The sequence below is a fragment of the Dermacentor variabilis genome, unplaced genomic scaffold (genome assembly GCF_050947875.1).
Source record: "Dermacentor variabilis isolate Ectoservices unplaced genomic scaffold, ASM5094787v1 scaffold_16, whole genome shotgun sequence".
NCBI classification, from domain to species: domain Eukaryota; kingdom Metazoa; phylum Arthropoda; class Arachnida; order Ixodida; family Ixodidae; genus Dermacentor; species Dermacentor variabilis.
Window position 1 is genome coordinate 5,715,999 of NW_027460324.1, and position 6,000 is coordinate 5,721,998.

Here is a 6,000-nt window from a genome sequence, read left to right on the forward strand (position 1 = left end):
AAGTAGTTTTTCACAAAGGCCGACTTTACGCGATGATGACCAAAGCAACACGAGGACGCCGGGCACAAAATGGACATCACGGTGACAGAGGTCGTAGCATTGTTTCTGCTTGTCTTGCGACACTTGTAGACGAGCGCGCGCAAGTTGGCGAGCATGGTCAGCATGGGCGGTTGCATCGCGGGCATAATCGCTAGTTGAAGCTGTGGCGGACGGGAGCACAGTGTCCAGTGGTAGTGTCGGTTCGCGGCCATACAAGAGGTAAAACGGGGAAAAGCCAGCAGTTTCGAGACGGGAAGAGTTGTATGCAAAGGTAATGTAACGTAGAGCCAGGTCCCAGTCACGGTGGTCGTCTGAAACGTATTTGGATAGCATGTCTGTAAGGGTGCGGTTCAAACGCTCAGTGAGGCCGTTCGTTTGGGGGTGGTAGGAGGTGGTAAATTTATGCTGTATTGAGCAGGCACGCATGATGTCATCAATGACTTTGGCCAAAAAGGTGCGGCCGCGGTCTGTAAGCAATTGACGCGGAGCACCATGCATCAAAATGATATCATGTAGGAGGAAGTCCGCAACATCAGTTGCACAACTGGTCAAAAGACCACGGGTTAAAGCACAGCGGGTCGCGTAGTCCGCCGCGACTGCAACCCACTTGTTTCCTGATGTAGATTCTGGAAATGGGCCGAGAAGGTCCAAGCCGACACGATGGAAGGGCTCGGCAGGGATGTCGAGCGGCTGCAGGTAACCAGCGGGGAGCTGGGAAGGCTTCTTGCGTCGTTGGCAAAGTTCACAAGCGGCGATGTACGGAACGGGCAAGGCTCGGCCAGAAGAAACGGCGACGTTCACGGTCATAGGTTCGAGAGTTCGAGATACGCCGAGGTGTCCTGCCGTTGGTGCGTCGCGAAGCTCTTCTAAAACAGTGGAGCGGAGGTGTTTAGGTACTACAAGCAGGAACTCAGAGCCGTCCGGGTGAAGGTTACGACGGTACAGAGTACCGTAGCGGAGGACGAAGAGGCGTAGATCGAGCAGCATCGGCTGGAGAGTGTTCAAAACGGTCTATGAGTGCTCTGATGTAGGCGTCACGGCGTTGCTCGTCGGCGAAATGAAGCAGCTGGGATAGAGAGAATGCACAAGAAGCACTGGCAATATTGGAGGAGTCAGAGTCGTCAACAGGGTAACGCGACTAACTGTCAGCGTCTTGGTGCAGGCAGCCAGACTTGTACACCACAGAATATGAAAATTCCTGTAGCCTCAAAGCCCATCGACCAAGCCGGCCTGTAGGATCTTTTAGCGATGAGAGCCAGCAGAGAGCATGATGGTCAGTGACTACGGAAAAAGGGCAACTGTAGAGGTAAGGATGGAACTTCGCAACCGCCCAGACGACAGCAAGGCATTCTCGTTCCGTAATGGAATAGTTGCGCTCCGATGGTGCTAGGAGGCGGCTCGCTTCGCAACCGCCCAGACGACAGCAAGGCATTCTCATTCCATAATGGAATAGTTGCACTCCGATGGTGCTAGGAGGCAGCTCGCATAAGTAATAACGCGATCCTTGCCACGCTGACGCTGGGCTAAGACGGCACCTACGCCATGACCGCTGGCATCTGTACGTAATACTGTAGGGGCATCCGGGTCGAAGTGGCCGAAAATGGGTGGTGAGGTTAAAAGAGTGACGAGACGAGAGAAGGCGGCGGCTTCTGCAATACCCCACGAGAATTGTACGCCTTTCTTCAAAAGATTAGTTAGGGGCCTAGCAATTGTCGCAAAGTCTGGAACAAAACGACGAAAGTACGAGCACAGCCCTACAAAACTTCAAACGTCTGCGGCTGTCTTCGGAACCGGAAACTCTCGGACAGCGCAAGTTTTGTCGGGATCAGGCTGTACTCCGGAAGCGCCAAGGAGATGGCCCAGAAGAGTAATTTGTCGGTGGCCAAAACGACATTTGGACGAGTTAAGTTGCAGCTTCGCCTTTCGAAATACATCAAGTATAGTTGTGAGACGCTCAAGGTGAGTGTCGAACGTTGGCGAGAAGACGATGACGTCGTCGAAGTAGCAGAGGCATGTGGACCATTTGAAACCTTGGAGCAAGGAGTCCATCATACGCTCAAAGGTGGCAGGGGCGTTGCATAATCTATTACTTTAAATTTGTATAGGCCATCAGGTGTGATGAACACGGTTTTTTCTCTGTCCATATTGTCAACAGCAATCTGCCAATATCCCGAACGAAGATGAATAGACGAGAAATAGCTGGAACTGTGCAGGCAGTCAAGGGCGTCGTCTATACGTGGGAGCGGTTAGACGTCCTTTTTTGTAATGCTGTTCAGGTGACGCGCGCGGTAGTCTGCACAGAAGCGCCATGTGCCGTCCTTCTTCTTAAAGGGACACTAAAGGTTACCAGAAAGTCAAGTTAAAGTGATAAAGCAATGCTCTAGAATGTCTAAGGTGTCAATATAATCGCGAACAGAGCTTTTGTAACCGAGAAATTGAGGTAAATGCACGACACGATTTGAGACCCCCCAGGAACAATATTCCTAAGTGCCCCTTCTGCCACACAACGATAATCGTCATCTGCCTTAATTGATGTGTTTCCTTTCTTTAACGCTGCGAGCTCGGTACTTTCCAGTAACGAACGGCACGCGCGTTATCAGGATGATAGCATTGCCGACAGGAAATGCTGTCATGCTGAAAACGCGCGTGCCGTTCGTTACTGGAAAGTACCAGGTTTGCAGCGTTATAAAAAGGAAACGCATCAAGGCAGATGACGATTATGCTATCATGCTGATAACGCGCGTGCCGTTCGTTACTGGAAAGTACCGGGCTCGCAGCGTTAAAGAAAGGAAACGCATCAAGACAGACGACGATTATAGTTGTGTGGCAGAAGGGGCACTTTTTTGTGTAGCCCGATGACGAAAGCACTCCTCATCATAATTTATGTCACTAGTACTCAACTACTCGTATTAAAAAGATCATTTCATTAGATTATAAGAAGGAAGAAAATGCTACTTGTCTACTTCTATTCGATTCTAAGAAAAAAATAACATTTTGACGTTACCCTTGAGTAGCATGGGTGATCGAAAGGTTTCGTTTTCGCTCGACTTTGCGCCGCGCGCGCTTTGGAGTTTCAGTTGTTTCTTTATCGCGTCGTGCTTCGGTGGTCCTGCTGGCTCGCGAAACTTGCATTTGGAACAAGCAGCGAGAATGCCACGTCCATGTGATGTCGTGGGATGCGCAAACGGTCCGCGGAACTTGGCCAAGGGCAGATGCAGCGACGAATCCGACGTTACTTATCACTGTATGCCAACGAATGTACCTCTCCGTTCGAAGTGGTTAAGTGCCGTACCTCTGCCACAGCGCGCTGGCAAAGAGCTAAAAAATCACGTAGTGTGCTCGCTGCACTTTCGTCCAGAGGATTGCGAGTTTAACGCCGACTTACTGAAGTCGCGTGAAGTGCTTTTCGAAGCAGGCCGTCGTCGTAGTAGTACGCAAAGACGCCGGCAGCGCGAGCCCTCAACAGCTGGTCACGTTCATCAGTGCTTAATAAACTGGAGCGCAGCATCGCGAGCTAATGTGTCGTTGTCAGGGTCACCCATTGCAACGAGCGTCGAAGTTGGCGTCGTAAAATAAAGAACCAGCTTATCGTCGTGCGCTTTCCCTTTCGCTAGCCACCATAGTTCCGCTTTCGCGCTGCTGTCGGCTCTGTCTTGGCCGTTTCTGGCCGCGCGTTTGCGTTTTGTGCAGAAAAGCCGTAGCGTTGTCTGCGGGAGCCGACGGCGCAATGTCACTATGAGACCATCAATACTCCTCGATCGGAGGGCGGGTGAATTGAACTGCGCTAGAGGTACGCGGACGCTTCAGAACGCATTTTCTCTTAAAATAAGTCTCTTTTTCGCACGAAACATGCGTTTCGAGGTTTCTGGGATGGTATTTCAACAGTCCATGTTGACTTAATATTAACCATTAGTGTCCCTTTAACCAACACCACAGGTGACGCCCAGGGACTCGATGAAGGCTCAATGGTGTTTTTATCGAGCATTTTGTTCACTTCATCTTGAATTACTCGGCTTTCTGACACAGAAACTCGATACGGTCGTCGGTGAATAGGCGCAGCATCGCCGGTAAGAATGCGATGCTTGACCGCGAGCGTCTGGCCTAAAGGGCGATCGTCGAAGTCGAAAATATCTCTGTAGGATGATAACACTTGGTAAAGGTCTTCAGCCTGCGCAGAAGACAGGTCCGTCGCAACCATTTTCTGTATCTTGGAGTCGGCGGCCGAGGCTGGCTCGATGGGCCCCCTAAGCTTGCGAGAAGCATCGGTCGATAAAGTTGCCACGTGATGGTCGCCGAGACAATCAACGTTGGCAAGGCAAATACCTAGCGGTAGAATTTGCTTTGCCAATCCAAAGTTAAAGATAGGCAGGAAAGTGCGGTTCGCCGTAATAGTAAGTATACTGTGAGGCACGGTAACGTCATACTGTAGCGGAATGTCGGGCCGAGGAGTGACGAGGTACTCGCCATCAGGGAATGGTGGGGAAGACAAGAGTTCAATATAGGCTATTGATTTTGGCGGCAGGCGGATAAAGCCGGTGGGGCATAAGCGGCACTGGGGTGCGTCAGAATGTTCTGTGAGAATCGGCAACTCAAGGCGAAGGGTACTGGCAGAGCAGTCAATAAGAGCAGAATGCGCGGAGAGAAAATCGAGGCCGAGAATGAGGTCGTGGGGCAATGAGCAATTACGGTGAAGAGGACAGGAGTGTGGCGGCCGGCGATGCTGACACGTGCCGTACACATGCCGATGATAGGCACAGTACCGCCATCCGCAACGCGGACGACGTGTGCCGACGCTGGGGTGAGGAGCTTGTTCAGTTGTCGTCGGAAGGCAGCACTCATAATAGAAAGATGTGCTCCTGTATCGATGAGTGCCGTGACAGGATAGCCGTCAACGTCAACGTCAAGAAGGTTTCGGTTCGTGGGTAACGTGAGCAGAGGATTTGAGGGCAGGGTCGACAACGCAGCTTCACCTCCAGAAGCTGCAGTGCCTAGTTTTCCGGCTGAGTCCGGGAGGCGATAGGCGGCGAAGAGAAGCCGCGGTGTTTGGGCGAACGAGACTGGTGGCGTCGAGGTGAAGGCGAGCGGCTGTAGCGAAGGTTCGGAGCAGGCGCATCAGCGGTAATCGGTTCGTGGCAGGTGGCATAAGGTACAGAAGGTCCAAAGGTGCGGGAATAAGTGGCGGCGTAAGTCCGAGGAGGTGGTGGCCATCGGTTGCGGCAGTGACGGGCGACGTGGCCGATGCGACAGCAGTGGAAGCAGATCGGCTTGTCATCAGGGGTACGCCATTCGGACGAGTTGCGGCGAGATGTGGCAGAAAAGGACTGCCGGGGACGAGGAGGGCCGCTAGATAACTGCAGGGGAACGCTGAGTCGAGACGTGGAACACACGGTGTTCAGACCCATGTTTTCATATTCCTGTCTGACGACGGCCTGAATCATCGCAATGGTGGTTGCTGGCAGATCGGGAGGCGTCGTGGAGAAGGCTGGCGAACAGGCGGCCTCGAGTTCGCGGCGAACAATACGGGTGACGTCGTCAAAGGTGGTGGTCTGACGCGGTCAACCCTCACATGTCGACGTAGCAGCAGTGTTGGGTAGCCGCGCAATGTGGTGCGAGATACGGCGGCTCTTAGCCTGTTCAAGGCGACGGCATTCTTTTATAATGGCGTCGATAGTCGAGACGTTGCCGAAAAGAAGCAAATTGAAAGCGTCGTCGGCAATGCCTTTTAGCACATGTGCCACTTTATCTGCTTCGGCCATATGATCGTCAGCTTTACGGCATAGAGCCATGTAGGAAACGTATGGCTCTGTAGATGACTGAATACGAGACGCAAGAGCCTTTCTCGCGGCAGCCTTGCGCCCAATGGGGTCGCCGAACAGTTCCCGTAGCTTTTCTTTGAAACTGTCCCGACTGGTTATTTCGTCATCATGCGTTTGGTGCCACACGCGTGGGGTGCCGCCGAGA